This window comes from Engystomops pustulosus, chromosome 2, assembly GCF_040894005.1.
Source record: "Engystomops pustulosus chromosome 2, aEngPut4.maternal, whole genome shotgun sequence".
Lineage (NCBI taxonomy): Eukaryota > Metazoa > Chordata > Amphibia > Anura > Leptodactylidae > Engystomops > Engystomops pustulosus.
In genome coordinates, this window is record NC_092412.1 from 50,068,314 (window position 1) to 50,087,023 (window position 18,710).

Sequence of the window (18,710 nt, forward strand, 5' to 3'; positions counted from 1 at the left end):
TGTGACCGTGACACAAAGGGTCACAAGCAGTAGATATTTTGGACCATCAGGCTTTAAAAAATTAATTTAACATCATATGTGCAACCTTTATAGATTGCACACATGATGTTAAAAACACTCAGCCTCCTCCGTCCCCTTACAGCTGGCCGTATCCTCTCCAAAGTCCGCCTGATGGTTCAAAAAAAGCGACAATCGAAAAACAAAAATAAACGATAGCCCTTTGTTTCCCTGGCATCAGGTCAAATGTTGTGATCCAGTAAAGAATAAATGACGTGTCTTCCTTTTCTGGGTCACATTGATGATGCAAGAGAAAAAAAGCAATGGGCATAAATATTGTTTAAAGAATTTATCTGCCTACCTTTAAACCATCTGATGTTCCAGAACTCCTGACCGTCTGCCTTTGGGTCATCCAGAGCGCTCAAAGACTCATCCCATGATCCAATGGTTGCACAAAACGCCAGGGTCCTCCTTGTCCATTAAGTGCCTGTCTTCTTTGGCACCCAAAGAGTCTTGGCAATTTTCTTCTTCCTTAGAGATATGACCTGTTTCTTGCTCACAGCAAGAGCAAGAAACTGGTGTGCAACGCCAATACGAAAGTCTGTGTGACCGCAACACAAAGGGTCACTAAGCAGTAGATATTTTGGACCATCAGGCTTTAAAAAAAATAATTTAACATCAAGTGTGCAACCTTCATAGATTGCACACATGATGTTAAAAACATCCAGCCTCCTCCGTCCCCTTACAGCTGGCCGTATCCTCTCCAAAGTTCGCCTGATGGTTCAAAAAAAGCGACAATCGAAAAACAAAAATAAACGATAGCCCTTTGTTTCCCTGGCATCAGGTCAAATGTTGTGATCCAGTAAAGAATAAATGACACATGTCTTCCATTTCTGGACCACATTGATGATGCAAGGGAAAAGCTGTGGGCTTAAAAATGGATTAAAGAATATATCTGCCTACCTTTAAACCATCTGATGTTCCAGAACTCCTGACCGTCTGCCTTTGGGTCATCCAGAGCGCTCAAAGACTCATCCCATAATCCAATGGTTGCACAAAATGCCAGGGTCCTCCTTGTCCATTTCGTGCCTGTCTTCTTTGGCACCCAAAGAGTCTTGGCAATTTTCTTCTTCCTTAGAGATATGACCTGTTTCTTGCTCACAGCAAGAGCAAGAAACTGGTGTGCAACGCCAATACGAAAAGTCTCTGTGACCGTGACACAACGGGTCACAAGCAGTAGATATTTTGGACCATCAGGCTTTAAAAAAATAATTTAACATCATATGTGCAACCTTTATAGATTGCACACATGATGTTAAAAACATCCAGCCTCCTCCGTCCCCTTACAGCTGGCCGTATCCTCTCCAAAGTCCGCCTGATGGTTCAAAAAAAGTGACAATCGAAAAACAATAATAAACGATAGCCCTTTGTTTCCCTGGCATCAGGTCAAATGTTGTGATCCAGTAAAGAATAAATGACACATGTCTTCCATTTCTGGACCACATTGATGATGCAAAGGAAAAGCAATGGGCTTAAATATGGTTTAAAGAATATATCTGCCTACCTTTAAACCATCTGATGTTCCAGAACTCCTGACCGTCTGCCTTTGGGTCATCCAGAGCGCTCAAAGACTCATCCCACGATCCAATGGTTGCACAAAACGCCAGGGTCCTCCTTGTCCATTAAGTGCCTGTCTTCTTTGGCACCCAAAGAGTCTTGGCAATTTTCTTCTTCCTTAGAGATATGACCTGTTTCTTGCTCACAGCAAGAGCAAGAAACTGGTGTGCAACGCCAATACGAAAGTCTGTGTGACCGCAACACAAAGGGTCACTAAGCAGTAGATATTTTGGACCATCAGGCTTTAAAAAAATAATTTAACATCAAGTGTGCAACCTTCATAGATTGCACACATGATGTTAAAAACATCCAGCCTCCTCCATCCCCTTACAGCTGGCCGTATCCTCTCCAAAGTCCGCCTGATGATTCAAAAAAAGCGACAATCGAAAAACAAAAATAAACGATAGCCCTTTGTTTCCCTGGCATCAGGTCAAATATTGTGATCCAGTAAAGAATAAATGACACATGTCTTCCATTTCTGGACCACATTGATGATGCAAAGGAAAAGCAATGGGCTTAAATATGGTTTAAAGAATATATCTGCCTACCTTTAAACCATCTGATGTTCCAGAACTCCTTACTGTCTGCCTTTGGGTCATCCAGAGCGCTCAAAGACTCCTCCCACGATCCAATGGTTGCACAAAACGCCAGGGTCCTCCTTGTCCATTAAGTGCCTGTCTTCTTTGGCACCCAAAGACTCTTGGCAATTTTCTTCTTCCTTAGAGATATGACCTGTTTCTTGCTCACAACAAGAGCAAGAAACTGGTGTGCAACGCCAATACGAAAGTCTGTGTGACCGCGACACAAAGGGTCACTAAGCAGTAGATATTTTGGACCATCAGGCTTTAAAAAAATAATTTAACATCAAGTGTGCAACCTTCATAGATTGCACACATGATGTTAAAAACATCCAGCCTCCTCCGTCCCCTTACAGCTGGCCGTATCCTCTCCAAAGTCCACCTGATGGTTCAAAAAAAGCGACAATCGAAAAACAAAAATAAGCGATAGCCCTTTGTTTCCCTGGCATCAGGTCAAATATTGTGATCCAGTAAAGAATAAATGACACATGTCTTCCATTTCTGGACCACAGTGATGATGCAAAGGAAAAGCAATGGGCTTAAATATGGTTTAAAGAATATATCTGCCTACCTTTAAACCATCTGATGTTCCAGAACTCCTGACCGTCTGCCTTTGGGTCATCCAGAACGCTCAAAGACTCATCCCATGATCCAATGGTTGCACAAAACACCAGGGTCCTCCTTGTCCATTAAGTGCCTGTCTTCTTTGGCACCCAAAGAGTCTTGGCAAATTTCTTCTTCCTTAGAGATATGACCTGTTTCTTGCTCACAGCAAGAGCAAGAAACTGGTGTGCAACGCCAATAGGAAAGTCTGTGTGACTGCGACACAAAGGGTCACTAAGCAGTAGATATTTTGGACCATCAGGCTTTAAAAAAATAATTTAACATCAAGTGTGCAACCTTCATAGATTGCACACATGATGTTAAAAACCATCAGCCTCCTCCGTCCCCTTACAGCTGGCCATATACTCTCCAAAGTTCGCCTGATGGTTCAAAAAAAGCGACAATCGAAAAACAAAAATAAACGATAGCCCTTTGTTTCCCTGGTATCAGGTCAAATATTGTGATCCAGTAAAGAATAAATGACACATGTCTTCCATTTCTGGACCACATTGATGATGCAAAGGAAAGGCAATGGGCTTAAATATGGTTTAAAGAATATATCTGCCTACCTTTAAACCATCTGATGTTCCAGAACTCCTGACCGTCTGCTTTTTGGTCATCCAGAGCGCTCAAAGACTCATCCCACGATCCAATGGTTGCACAAAACGCCAGGGTCCTCCTTGTCCATTAAGTGCCTGTCTTCTTTGGCACCCAAAGAGTCCTGGCAATTTTCTTCTTCCTTAGAGATATGACCTGTTTCTTGCTCACAGCAAGAGCAAGAAACTGGTGTGCAACGCCAATACGAAAGTCTGTGTGACCGCGACATAAAGGGTCACTAAGCAGTGGATATTTTGGACCATCAGGCTTTAAAAAAATAATTTAACATCAAGTGTGCAACCTTCATTGATTGCACACATGATGTTAAAAACATCCAGCCTCCTCCGTCCCCTTACAGCTGGCCGTATCCTCTCCAAAGTTCGCCTGATGGTTCAAAAAAAGCGACAATCGAAAAACAAAAATAAACTATAGCCCTTTGTTTCCCTGGCATCAGGTCAAATGTTGTGATCCAGTAAAGAATAAATGACACATGTCTTCCATTTCTGGACCACATTGATGATGCAAGGGAAAAGCAATGGGCTTAAATATGGATTAAAGTATATATCTGCCTACCTTTAAACCATCTGATGTTCAAGAACTCCTGACCGTCTGCCTTTGGGTCATCCAGAGTGCTCAAAGACTCACCCCACGATATAATGGTTTCACAAAACGCCAGGGTCCTCCTTGTCCATTAAGTGCCTGTCTTCTTTGGCACCCAAAGAGTCCTGGCAATTTTCTTCTTCCTTAGAGATATGACCTGTTTCTTGCTCACAGCAAGAGCAAAAAAATGGTGTGCAACGCCAATACGAAAGTCTGTGTGACCGCGACATAAAGGGTCACTAAGCAGTGGATATTTTGGACCATCAGGCTTTAAAAAAATAATTTAACATCAAGTGTGCAACCTTCATTGATTGCACACATGATGTTAAAAACATCCAGCCTCTTCCATCCCCTTACAGCTGGCCGTATCCTCTCTAAAGTCCGCCTGATGGTTCAAAAAAAACGACAATCGAAAAACGAAAATAAACGATAGCCCTTTGTTTCCCTGGCATCAGGTAAAATGTTGTGATCCAGTAAAGAATAAATGACACATGTCTTCCATTTCTGGACCACATTGATGATGCAAGGGAAAAGCAATGGGCTTAAATATGGATTAAAGTATATATCTGCCTACCTTTAAACCATCTGATGTTCAAGAACTCCTGACCGTCTGCCTTTGGGTCATCCAGAGTGCTCAAAGACTCACCCCACGATATAATGGTTTCACAAAACGCCAGGGTCCTCCTTGTCCATTAAGTGCCTGTCTTCTTTGGCACCCAAAGAGTCCTGGCAATTTTCTTCTTCCTTAGAGATATGACCTGTTTCTTGCTCACAGCAAGAGCAAAAAAATGGTGTGCAACGCCAATACGAAAGTCTGTGTGACCGCGACATAAAGGGTCACTAAGCAGTGGATATTTTGGACCATCAGGCTTTAAAAAAATAATTTAACATCAAGTGTGCAACCTTCATTGATTGCACACATGATGTTAAAAACATCCAGCCTCTTCCATCCCCTTACAGCTGGCCGTATCCTCTCTAAAGTCCGCCTGATGGTTCAAAAAAAACGACAATCGAAAAACGAAAATAAACGATAGCCCTTTGTTTCCCTGGCATCAGGTAAAATGTTGTGATCCAGTAAAGAATAAATGACACATGTCTTCCATTTCTGGACCACATTGATGATGCAAGGGAAAAGCAATGGGCTTAAATATGGATTAAAGTATATATCTGCCTACCTTTAAACCATCTGATGTTCCAGAACTCCTGACCGTCTGCCTTTGGGTCATCCAGAGCGCTCAAAGACTCATCCTACGATCCAATGGTTGTACAAAACGCCAGGGTCCTCCTTGTCCATTAAGTGCCTGTCTTCTTTGGCACCCAAAGATTCTTGGCAATTTTCTTCTTCCTTAGAGATATGACCTGTTTCTTGCTCACAGCAAGAGCAAGAAACTGGTGTGCAACGCTAATACGAAAAGTCTCTGTGACCGCGACACAAAGGGTCACTAAGCAGTAGATATTTTGGACCATCAGGCTTAAAAAAAATAATTTAACATCAAGTGTGCAACCTTCATAGATTGCACACATGATGTTAAAAACATCCAGCCTCCTCCGTCCCCTTACAGCTGGCCGTATCCTCTCCAAAGTTCGCCTGATGATTCAAAAAAAGCGACAATCCAAAAACAAAAATAAACGATAGCCCTTTGTTTCCCTGGCATCAGGTCAAATATTGTGATCCAGTAAAGAATAAATGACACATGTCTTCCATTTCTGGACCACATTGATGATGCAAAGGAAAAGCAATGGGCTTAAATATGGATTAAAGAATATATCTGCCTACCTTTAAACCATCTGATGTTCCAGAACTCCTGACCGTCTGCCTTTGGGTCATCCAGAGCGCTCAAAGACTCATCCCACGATCCAATGGTTGCACAAAACGCCAGGGTCCTCCTTGTCCATTAAGTGCCTGTCTTCTTTGGCACCCAAAGAGTCTTGGCATTTTTCTTCTTCCTTAGAGATATGATCTGTTTCTTGCTCACAGCAAGAGCAAGAAACTGGTGTGCAACGCCAATACGAAAACTCTCTGTGACCTTGACACAAAGGGTCACAAGCAGTAGATATTTTGGACCATCAGGCTTTAAAAAAATAATTTAACATCAAGTGTGCAACCTTCATTGATTGCACACATGATGTTAAAAACATCCAGCCTCCTCCGTCCCCTTACAGCTGGCCGTATCCTCTCCAAAGTTCGCCTGATGGTTCAAAAAAAGTGACAATCGAAAAACAAAAATAAACGATAGCCCTTTGTTTCCCTGGCATCAGGTCAAATGTTGTGATCCAGTAAAGAATAAATGACACATGTCTTCCATTTCTGGACCACATTGATGATGCAAAGGAAAAGCAATGGGCTTAAATATGGATTAAAGAATATATCTGCCTACCTTTAAACCATCTGATGTTCAAGAACTCCTGACCGTCTGCCTTTGGGTCATCCAGAGTGCTCAAAGACTCACCCCACGATATAATGGTTGCACAAAACGCCAGGGTCCTCCTTGTCCATTAAGTGCCTGTCTTCTTTGGCACCCAAAAAGTCTTGGCGATTTTCTTCTTCCTTAGAGATATGACCTGTTTCTTGCTCACAGCAAGAGCAAGAAACTGGTGTGCAACGCCAATACGAAAACTCTCTGTGACCGTGACACAAAGGGTCACAAGCAGTAGATATTTTGGACCATCAGGCTTTAAAAAAATAATTTAACATCAAGTGTGCAACCTTCATAGATTGCACACATGATGTTAAAAACATCCAGCCTCCTCCGTCCCCTTACAGCTGGCCGTATCCTCTCCAAAGTCCGCCTGATGGTCCAAAAAAAGCGACAATCGAAAAACAAAAATAAACGATAGCCCTTTGTTTCCCTGGCATCAGGTCAAATGTTGTGATCCAGTAAAGAATAAATGACGCGTCTTCCATTTCTGGATCACATTGATGATGCAAGAGAAAAAAGCAATGGGCATAAATATTGTTTAAAGAATTTATCTGCCTACCTTTAAACCATCTGATGTTCCAGAACTCCTGACCGTCTGCCTTTGGGTCATCCAGAGCGCTCAAAGACTCATCCCATGATCCAATGGTTGCACAAAACGCCAGGGTCCTCCTTGTCCATTAAGTGCCTGTCTTCTTTGGCACCCAAAGAGTCTTGGCAATTTTCTTCTTCCTTAGAGATATGACCTGTTTCTTGCTCACAGCAAGAGCAAGAAACTGGTGTGCAACGCCAATACGAAAAGTCTCTGTGACCGTGACACAAAGGGTCACAAGCAGTAGATATTTTGGACCATCAGGCTTTAAAAAATTAATTTAACATCATATGTGCAACCTTTATAGATTGCACACATCATGTTAAAAACATCCAGCCTCCTCCGTCCCCTTACAGCTGGCCGTATCCTCTCCAAAGTCCGCCTGATGGTTCAAAAAAAGCGACAATCGAAAAACAAAAATAAACGATAGCCCTTTGTTTCCCTGGGATCAGGTCAAATGTTGTGATCCAGTAAAGAATAAATGACACATGTCTTCCTTTTCTGGACCACATTGATGATGCAAAGGAAAAGCAATGGGCTTAAATATGGTTTAAAGAATATATCTGCCTACCTTTAAACCATCTGATGTTCCAGAACTCCTGACTGTCTGCTTTTGGGTCATCCAGAGCGCTCAAAGACTCATCCCACGATCCAATGGTTGCACAAAACGCCAGGGTCCTCCTTGTCCATTAAGTGCCTGTCTTCTTTGGCACCCAAAGAGTCTTGGCAAATTTCTTCTTCCTTAGAGATATGACCTGTTTCTTGCTCACAGCAAGAGCAAGAAACTGGTGTGCAACGCCAATACGAAAGTCTGTGTGACCGCGACACAAAGGGTCACTAAGCAGTAGATATTTTATACCATCAGGCTTTAAAAATTTTATTTAACATCAAGTGTGCAACCTTCATAGATTACACACATGATGTTAAAAACATCCAGCCTCCTCCGTCCCCTTACAGCTGGCCGTATCCTCTCCAAAGTCCGCCTGATGGTTAAAAAAAAAACGACAATCGAAAAACGAAAATAAATGATAGCCCTTTGTTTCCCTGGCATCAAGTCAAATGTTGTGATCCAGTAAAGAATAAATGACACATGTCTTCCATTTCTGGACCACATTGATGATGCAAAGGAAAAGCAATGGGCTTAAATATGGATTAAAGAATATATCTGCTTACCTTTAAACCATCTGATGTTCCAGAACTCCTGACCGTCTGCCTTTGGGTCATCCAGAGCGCTCAAAGACTCCTCCCACGATCCAATGGTTGCACAAAACGCCAGGGTCCTCCTTGTCCATTAAGTGCCTGTCTTCTTTGGCACCCAAAGAGTCTTGGCAATTTTCTTCTTCCTTAGAGATATGACCTGTTTCTTGCTCACAGCAAGAGCAAGAAACTGGTGTGCAACGCCAATACGAAAGTCTGTGTGACCGCGATACAAAGGGTCACTAAGCAGTAGATATTTTGGACCATCAGGCTTTAAAAAAATAATTTAACATCAAGTGTGCAACCTTCACAGATTGCACAGATGATGTTAAAAACATCCAGCCTCCTCCGTCCCCTTACAGCTGGCCGTATCCTCTCCAAAGTCCGCCTGATGGTTCAAAAAAAGCGACAATCGAAAAACAAAAATAAACCAAAGCCCTTTGTTTCCCTGGCATCAGGTCAAATGTTGTGATCCAGTAAAGAATAAATGACAAGTCTTCCATTTCTGGATCACATTGATGATGCAAGAGAAAAAAGCAATGAACATAAATATTGTTTAAAGAATATATCTGCCTACCTTTAAACCATCTGATGTTCCAGAACTCCTGACCGTCTGCCTTTGGGTCATCCAGAGCGCTCAAAGACTCATCCCACGATCCAATGGTTGCAAAAAATGCCAGGGTCCTCCTTGTCCATTTCGTGCCTGTCTTCTTTGGCACCCAAAGAGTCTTGGCAATTTTCTTCTTCCTTAGAGATATGACCTGTTTCTTGCTCACAGCAAGAGCAAGAAACTGGTGTGCAACGCCAATACGAAAAGTCTCTGTGACCACGACACAAAGGGTCACTAAGCAGTAGATATTTTGGACCATCAGGCTTTAAAAATTTTATTTAACATCAAGTGTGGAACCTTCACAGATTGCACACATGATGTTAAAAACATCCAGCCTCCTCCGTCCCCTTACAGCTGGCCGTATCCTCTCCAAAGTCCGCCTGATGGTTCAAAAAAAACGACAATCGAAAAACGAAAATAAATAATAGCCCTTTGTTTCCCTGGCATCAGGTCAAATATTGTGATCCAGTAAAGAATAAATGACACATGTCTTCCATTTCTGGACCACATTGATGATGCAAAGGAAAAGCAATGGGCTTAAATATGGATTAAAGAATATATCTGCCTACCTTTAAACCATCTGATGTTCAAGAACTCCTGACCGTCTGCCTTTGGGTCATCCAGAGTGCTCAAAGACTCACCCCACGATATAATGGTTGCACAAAACGCCAGGGTCCTCCTTGTCCATTAAGTGCCTGTCTTCTTTGGCACCCAAAAAGTCTTGGCGATTTTCTTCTTCCTTAGAGATATGACCTGTTTCTTGCTCACAGCAAGAGCAAGAAACTAGTGTGCAACGCCAATACGAAAACTCTCTGTGACCTTGACACAAAGGGTCACAAGCAGTAGATATTTTGGACCATCAGGCTTTAAAAAAATAATTTAACATCAAGTGTGCAACCTTCATAGATTGCACACATGATGTTAAAAACATCCAGCCTCCTCCGTCCCCTTACAGCTGGCCGTATCCTCTCCAAAGTCCGCCTGATGGTTCAAAAAAAGCGACAATCGAAAAACAAAAATAAACGATAGCCCTTTGTTTCCCTGGCATCAGGTCAAATGTTGTGATCCAGTAAAGAATAAATGACACATGTCTTCCATTTCTGGACCACATTGATGATGCAAAGGAAAAGCAATGGGCTTAAATATGGATTAAAGAATATATCTGCCTACCTTTAAACCATCTGATGTTCAAGAACTCCTGACCGTCTGCCTTTGGGTCATCCAGAGTGCTCAAAGACTCACCCCACGATATAATGGTTGCACAAAACGCCAGGGTCCTCCTTGTCCATTAAGTGCCTGTCTTCTTTGGCACCCAAAAAGTCTTGGCGATTTTCTTCTTCCTTAGAGATATGACCTGTTTCTTGCTCACAGCAAGAGCAAGAAACTAGTGTGCAACGCCAATACGAAAACTCTCTGTGACCTTGACACAAAGGGTCACAAGCAGTAGATATTTTGGACCATCAGGCTTTAAAAAAATAATTTAACATCAAGTGTGCAACCTTCATTGATTGCACACATGATGTTAAAAACATCCAGCCTCCTCCATCCCCTTACAGCTGGCCGTATCCTCTCCAAAGTTCGCCTGATGGTTCAAAAAAAGTGACAATCGAAAAACAAAAATAAACTATAGCCCTTTGTTTCCCTGGCATCAGGTCAAATGTTGTGATCCAGTAAAGAATAAATGACACATGTCTTCCATTTCTGGACCACATTGATGATGCAAGGGAAAAGCTATGGGCTTAAATATGGATTAAAGAATATATCTGCCTACCTTTAAACCATCTGATGTTCCAGAACTCCTGACTGTCTGCCTTTGGGTCATCCAGAGCGCTCAAAGACTCATCTCATGATCCAATGGTTGCACAAAACGCCAGGGTCCTCCTTGTCCATTAAGTGCCTGTCTTCTTTGGCACCCAAAGAGTCTTGGCAATTTTCTTCTTCCTTAGAGATATGACCTGTTTCTTGCTCACAGCAAGAGCAAGAAACTGGTGTGCAACGCCAATACGAAAAGTCTCTGTGACCGTGACACAAAGGGTCACAAGCAGTAGATATTTTGGACCATCAGGCTTTAAAAAAATAATTTAACATCAAGTGTGCAACCTTCATAGATTGCACACATGATGTTAAAAACATCCAGCCTCCTCCGTCCCCTTACAGCTGGCCGTATCCTCTCCAAAGTCCGCCTGATGGTTCAAAAAAAGCGACAATCGAAAATCAAAAATAAACAATAGCCCTTTGTTTCCCTGACATCAGGTCAAATGTTGTGATCCAGTAAAGAATAAATGACACATGTCTTCCATTTCTGGACCACATTGATGATGCAAAGGAAAAGCAATGGGCTTAAATATGGTTTAAAGAATATATCTGCCTACCTTTAAACCATCTGATGTTCCAGAACTCCTGACCGTCTGCCTTTGGGTCATCAAGAGCGCTCAAAGACTCATCCCACGATCCAATAGTTGCACAAAACGCCAGGGTCCTCCTTGTCCATTAAGTGCCTGTCTTCTTTGGCACCCAAAGAGTCTTGGCAAATTTCTTCTTCCTTAGAGATATGACCTGTTTCTTGCTCACAGCAAGAGCAAGAAACTGGTGTGCAACGCCAATACGAAAGTCTGTGTGACCGCGACACAAAGGGTCACTAAGCAGTAGATATTTTGGACCATCAGGCTTTAAAAAATTAATTTAACATCATATAGGCAACCTTTATAGATTGCACACATGATGTTAAAAACATCCAGCCTCCTCCGTCCCCTTACAGCTGGCCGTATCCTCTCCAAAGTTCGCCTGATGGTTCAAAAAAAGCGACAATCGAAAAACAAAAAATAACGATAGCCCTTTGTTTCCCTGGCATCAGGTCAAATGTTGTGATCCAGTAAAGAATAAATGACACATGTCTTCCATTTCTGGACCACATTGATGATGCAAGGGAAAAGCTATGGGCTTAAATATGGATTAAAGAATATATCTGCCTACCTTTAAACCATCTGATGTTCCAGAACTCCTGACTGTCTGCCTTTGGGTCATCCAGAGCGCTCAAAGACTCATCTCATGATCCAATGGTTGCACAAAACGCCAGGGTCCTCCTTGTCCATTAAGTGCCTGTCTTCTTTGGCACCCAAAGAGTCTTGGCAAATTTCTTCTTCCTTAGAGATATGACCTGTTTCTTGCTCACAGCAAGAGCAAGAAACTGGTGTGCAACGCCAATACGAAAGTCTGTGTGACCGCGACACAAAGGGTCACTAAGCAGTAGATATTTTGGACCATCAGGCTTTAAAAAAATAATTTAACATCAAGTGTGCAACCTTCATAGATTGCACACATGATGTTAAAAACATCCAGCCTCCTCCGTCCCCTTACAGCTGGCCGTATCCTCTCCAAAGTTCGCCTGATGGTTCAAAAAAAGCGACAATCGAAAAACAAAAATAAACCATAGCCCTTTGTTTCCCTGGCATCAGGTCAAATGTTGTGATCCAGTAAAGAATAAATGACGCATGTCTTCCATTTCTGGATCACATTGATGATGCAAGGGAAAAGCAATGGGCTTAAATATGGTTTAAAGAATTTATCTGCCTACCTTTAAACCAACTGATGTTCCAGAACTCCTGACCGTCTGCCTTTGGGTCATCCAGAGCGCTCAAAGACTCATCCCACAATCCAATGGTTGCACAAAATGCCAGGGTCCTCCTTGTCCATTTCGTGCCTGTCTTCTTTGGCACCCAAAGAGTCTTGGCAATTGTCTTCTTCCTTAGGGATATGACCTGTTTCTTGCTCACAGCAAGAGCAAGAAACTGGTGTGCAACGCCAATACGAAAGTCTGTGTGACCGCGACACAAAGCGCCACTAAGCAGTAGATATTTTATACCATCAGGCTTTAAAAATTTTATTTAACATCAATTGTGCAACCTTCATAGATTACACACATGATGTTAAAAACATCCAGCCTCCTCCGTCCCCTTACAGCTGGCCGTATCCTCTCCAAAGTCCGCCTGATGGTTAAAAAAAAACGACAATCGAAAAACGAAAATAAATGATAGCCCTTTGTTTCCCTGGCATCAAGTCAAATGTTGTGATCCAGTAAAGAATAAATGACACATGTCTTCCATTTCTGGACCACATTGATGATGCAAAGGAAAAGCAATGGGCTTAAATATGGATTAAAGAATATATCTGCTTACCTTTAAACCATCTGATGTTCCAGAACTCCTGACCGTCTGCCTTTGGGTCATCCAGAGCGCTCAAAGACTCCTCCCACGATCCAATGGTTGCACAAAACGCCAGGGTCCTCCTTGTCCATTAAGTGCCTGTCTTCTTTGGCACCCAAAGAGTCTTGGCAATTTTCTTCTTCCTTAGAGATATGACCTGTTTCTTGCTCACAGCAAGAGCAAGAAACTGGTGTGCAACGCCAATACGAAAGTCTGTGTGACCGCGATACAAAGGGTCACTAAGCAGTAGATATTTTGGACCATCAGGCTTTAAAAAAATAATTTAACATCAAGTGTGCAACCTTCACAGATTGCACAGATGATGTTAAAAACATCCAGCCTCCTCCGTCCCCTTACAGCTGGCCGTATCCTCTCCAAAGTCCGCCTGATGGTTCAAAAAAAGCGACAATCGAAAAACAAAAATAAACCAAAGCCCTTTGTTTCCCTGGCATCAGGTCAAATGTTGTGATCCAGTAAAGAATAAATGACACATGTCTTCCATTTCTGGACCACATTGATGATGCAAAGGAAAAGCAATGGGCTTAAATATGGTTTAAAGAATATATCTGCCTACCTTTAAACCATCTGATGTTCCAGAACTCCTGACCGTCTGCCTTTGGGTCATCCAGAGCGCTCAAAGACTCATCCCACGATCCAATGGTTGCTCAAAATGCCAGGGTCCTCCTTGTCCATTAAGTGCCTGTCTTCTTTGGCACCCAAAAAGTCTTGGCGATTTTCTTCTTCCTTAGAGATATGACCTGTTTCTTGCTCACAGCAAGAGCAAGAAACTGGTGTGCAACGCCAATACGAAAAGTCTCTGTGACCACGACACAAAGGGTCACTAAGCAGTAGATATTTTGGACCATCAGGCTTTAAAAATTTTATTTAACATCAAGTGTGGAACCTTCACAGATTGCACACATGATGTTAAAAACATCCAGCCTCCTCCGTCCCCTTACAGCTGGCCGTATCCTCTCCAAAGTCCGCCTGATGGTTCAAAAAAAGCGACAATCGAAAAACAAAAATAAACGATAGCCCTTTCTTTCCCTGGCATCAGGTCAAATGTTGTGATCCAGTAAAGAATAAATGACAAGTCTTCCATTTCTGGATCACATTGATGATGCAAGAGAAAAAAGCAATGAACATAAATATTGTTTAAAGAATATATCTGCCTACCTTTAAACCATCTGATGTTCCAGAACTCCTGACCGTCTGCCTTTGGGTCATCCAGAGCGCTCAAAGACTCATCCCACGATCCAATGGTTGCACAAAACGCCAGGGTCCTCCTTGTCCATTAAGTGCCTCTCTTCCCTTGCATCCAAAGAGTCTTGACAATTTTCTTCTTCCTTAGAGATATGACCTGTTTCTTGCGCACAGCAAGAGCAAGAAACTGGTGTGCAACGCCAATACGAAAATCTGTGTGACCGCGACACAAAGGGTCACTAAGCAGTAGATATTTTGGACCATCAGGCTTTAAAAAAATAATTTAACATCAAGTGTGCAACCTTCATAGATTGCACACATGATGTTAAAAACATCCAGCCTCCTCCGTCCCCTTACAGCTGGCCGTATCCTCTCCAAAGTTCGCCTGATGGTTCAAAAAAAGCGACAATCGAAAAACAAAAAATAACGATAGCCCTTTGTTTCCCTGGCATCAGGTCAAATGTTGTGATCCAGTAAAGAATAAATGACACATGTCTTCCATTTCTGGACCACATTGATGATGCAAGGGAAAAGCTATGGGCTTAAATATGGATTAAAGAATATATCTGCCTACCTTTAAACCATCTGATGTTCCAGAACTCCTGACTGTCTGCCTTTGGGTCATCCAGAGCGCTCAAAGACTCATCTCATGATCCAATGGTTGCACAAAACGCCAGGGTCCTCCTTGTCCATTAAGTGCCTGTCTTCTTTGGCACCCAAAGAGTCTTGGCAATTTTCTTCTTCCTTAGAGATATGACCTGTTTCTTGCTCACAGCAAGAGCAAGAAACTGGTGTGCAACGCCAATACGAAAAGTCTCTGTGACCGTGACACAAAGGGTCACAAGCAGTAGATATTTTGGACCATCAGGCTTTAAAAAATTAATTTAACATCATATGTGCAACCTTTATAGATTGCACACATCATGTTAAAAACATCCAGCCTCCTCCGTCCCCTTACAGCTGTCCGTATCCTCTCCAAAGTCCGCCTGATGGTCCAAAAAAAGCGACAATCGAAAAACAAAAATAAACGATAGCCCTTTGTTTCCCTGGCATCAGGTCAAATGTTGTGATCCAGTAAAGAATAAATGACGCGTCTTCCATTTCTGGATCACATTGATGATGCAAGAGAAAAAAGCAATGGGCATAAATATTGTTTAAAGAATTTATCTGCCTACCTTTAAACCATCTGATGTTCCAGAACTCCTGACCGTCTGCCTTTGGGTCATCCAGAGCGCTCAAAGACTCACCCCATGATCCAATGGTTGCACAAAACGCCAGGGTCCTCCTTGTCCATTAAGTGCCTGTCTTCTTTGGCACCCAAAGAGTCTTGGCAATTTTCTTCTTCCTTAGAGATATGACCTGTTTCTTGCTCACAGCAAGAGCAAGAAACTGGTGTGCAACGCCAATACGAAAAGTCTCTGTGACCGTGACACAAAGGGTCACAAGCAGTAGATATTTTGGACCATCAGGCTTTAAAAAATTAATTTAACATCATATGTGCAACCTTTATAGATTGCACACATCATGTTAAAAACATCCAGCCTCCTCCGTCCCCTTACAGCTGGCCGTATCCTCTCCAAAGTTCGCCTGATGGTTCAAAAAAAGCGACAATCGAAAAACAAAAATAAACGATAGCCCTTTGTTTCCCTGGCATCAGGTCAAATGTTGTGATCCAGTAAAGAATAAATGACACATGTCTTCCTTTTCTGGACCACATTGATGATGCAAAGGAAAAGCAATGGGCTTAAATATGGTTTAAAGAATATATCTGCCTACCTTTAAACCATCTGATGTTCCAGAACTCCTGACTGTCTGCTTTTGGGTCATCCAGAGCGCTCAAAGACTCATCCCACGATCCAATGGTTGCACAAAACGCCAGGGTCCTCCTTGTCCATTAAGTGCCTGTCTTCTTTGGCACCCAAAGAGTCTTGGCAAATTTCTTCTTCCTTAGAGATATGACCTGTTTCTTGCTCACAGCAAGAGCAAGAAACTGGTGTGCAACGCCAATACGAAAGTCTGTGTGACCGCGACACAAAGGGTCACTAAGCAGTAGATATTTTGGACCATCAGGCTTTAAAAAAATAATTTAACATCAAGTGTGCAACCTTCATAGATTGCACACATGATGTTAAAAACATCCAGCCTCCTCCGTCCCCTTACAGCTGGCCGTATCCTCTCCAAAGTCCGTCTGATGGTTCAAAAAAAACGACAATCGAAAAACGAAAATAAATAATAGCCCTTTGTTTCCCTGGCATCAGGTCAAATATTGTGATCCAGTAAAGAATAAATGACACATGTATTCCATTTCTGGACCACATTGATGATGCAAAGGAAAAGCAATGGGCTTAAATATGGTTTAAAGAATATATCTGCCTACCTTTAAACCATCTGATGTTCCAGAACTCCTGACCGTCTGCCTTTGGGTCATCCAGAGCGCTCAAAGACTCATCCCACGATCCAATGGTTGCACAAAACGCCAGGGTCCTCCTTGTCCATTAAGTGCCTGTCTTCTTTGGCACCCAAAGAGTCTTGGCAATTTTCTTCTTCCTTAGAGATATGACCTGTTTCTTGCTCACAGCAAGAGCAAGAAACTGGTGTGCAACGCCAATACGAAAATCTGTGTGACCGCGACACAAAGGGTCACTAAGCAGTAGATATTTTGGACCATCAGGCTTTAAAAAAATAATTTAACATCAAGTGTGCAACCTTCATAGATTGCACACATGATGTTAAAAACATCCAGCCTCCTCCGTCCCCTTACAGCTGGCCGTATCCTCTCCAAAGTCCGCCTGATGGTTCAAAAAAAGCGACAATCGAAAAACAAAAATAAACGATAGCCCTTTGTTTCCCTGGCATCAGGTCAAATGTTGTGATCCAGTAAAGAATAAATGACACATGTCTTCCATTTCTGGACCACATTGATGATGCAAAGGAAAAGCAATGGGCTTAAATATGGATTAAAGAATATATCTGCCTACCTTTAAACCATCTGATGTTCCAGAACTCCTGACTGTCTGCCTTTGGGTCATCCAGAGCGCTCAAAGACTCATCTCATGATCCAATGGTTGCACAAAACGCCAGGGTCCTCCTTGTCCATTAAGTGCCTGTCTTCTTTGGCACCCAAAGAGTCTTGGCAATTTTCTTCTTCCTTAGAGATATGACCTGTTTCTTGCTCACAGCAAGAGCAAGAAACTGGTGTGCAACGCCAATACGAAAAGTCTCTGTGACCGTGACACAAAGGGTCACAAGCAGTAGATATTTTGGACCATCAGGCTTTAAAAAAATAATTTAACATCAAGTGTGCAACCTTCATAGATTGCACACATGATGTTAAAAACATCCAGCCTCCTCCGTCCCCTTACAGCTGGCCGTATCCTCTCCAAAGTCCGCCTGATGGTTCAAAAAAAGCGACAATCGAAAATCAAAAATAAACAATAGCCCTTTGTTTCCCTGACATCAGGTCAAATGTTGTGATCCAGTAAAGAATAAATGACACATGTCTTCCATTTCTGGACCACATTGATGATGCAAAGGAAAAGCAATGGGCTTAAATATGGTTTAAAGAATATATCTGCCTACCTTTAAACCATCTGATGTTCCAGAACTCCTGACCGTCTGCCTTTGGGTCATCCAGAGCGCTCAAAGACTCATCCCACGATCCAATAGTTGCACAAAACGCCAGGGTCCTCCTTGTCCATTAAGTGCCTGTCTTCTTTGGCACCCAAAGAGTCTTGGCAAATTTCTTCTTCCTTAGAGATATGACCTGTTTCTTGCTCACAGCAAGAGCAAGAAACTGGTGTGCAACGCCAATACGAAAGTCTGTGTGACCGCGACACAAAGGGTCACTAAGCAGTAGATATTTTGGACCATCAGGCTTTAAAAAATTAATTTAACATCATATATGCAACCTTTATAGATTGCACACATGATGTTAAAAACATCCAGCCTCCTCCGTCCCCTTACAGCTGGCCGTATCCTCTCCAAAGTTCGCCTGATGGTTCAAAAAAAGCGACAATCGAAAAACAAAAAATAACGATAGCCCTTTGTTTCCCTGGCATCAGGTCAAATGTTGTGATCCAGTAAAGAATAAATGACACATGTCTTCCATTTCTGGACCACATTGATGATGCAAGGGAAAAGCTATGGGCTTAAATATGGATTAAAGAATATATCTGCCTACCTTTAAACCATCTGATGTTCCAGAACTCCTGACTGTCTGCCTTTGGGTCATCCAGAGCGCTCAAAGACTCATCTCATGATCCAATGGTTGCACAAAACGCCAGGGTCCTCCTTGTCCATTAAGTGCCTGTCTTCTTTGGCACCCAAAGAGTCTTGGCAATTTTCTTCTTCCTTAGAGATATGACCTGTTTCTTGCTCACAGCAAGAGCAAGAAACTGGTGTGCAACGCCAATACGAAAAGTCTCTGTGACCTTGACACAAAGGGTCACTAAGCAGTAGATATTTTGGACCATCAGGCTTTAAAAAATTAATTTAACA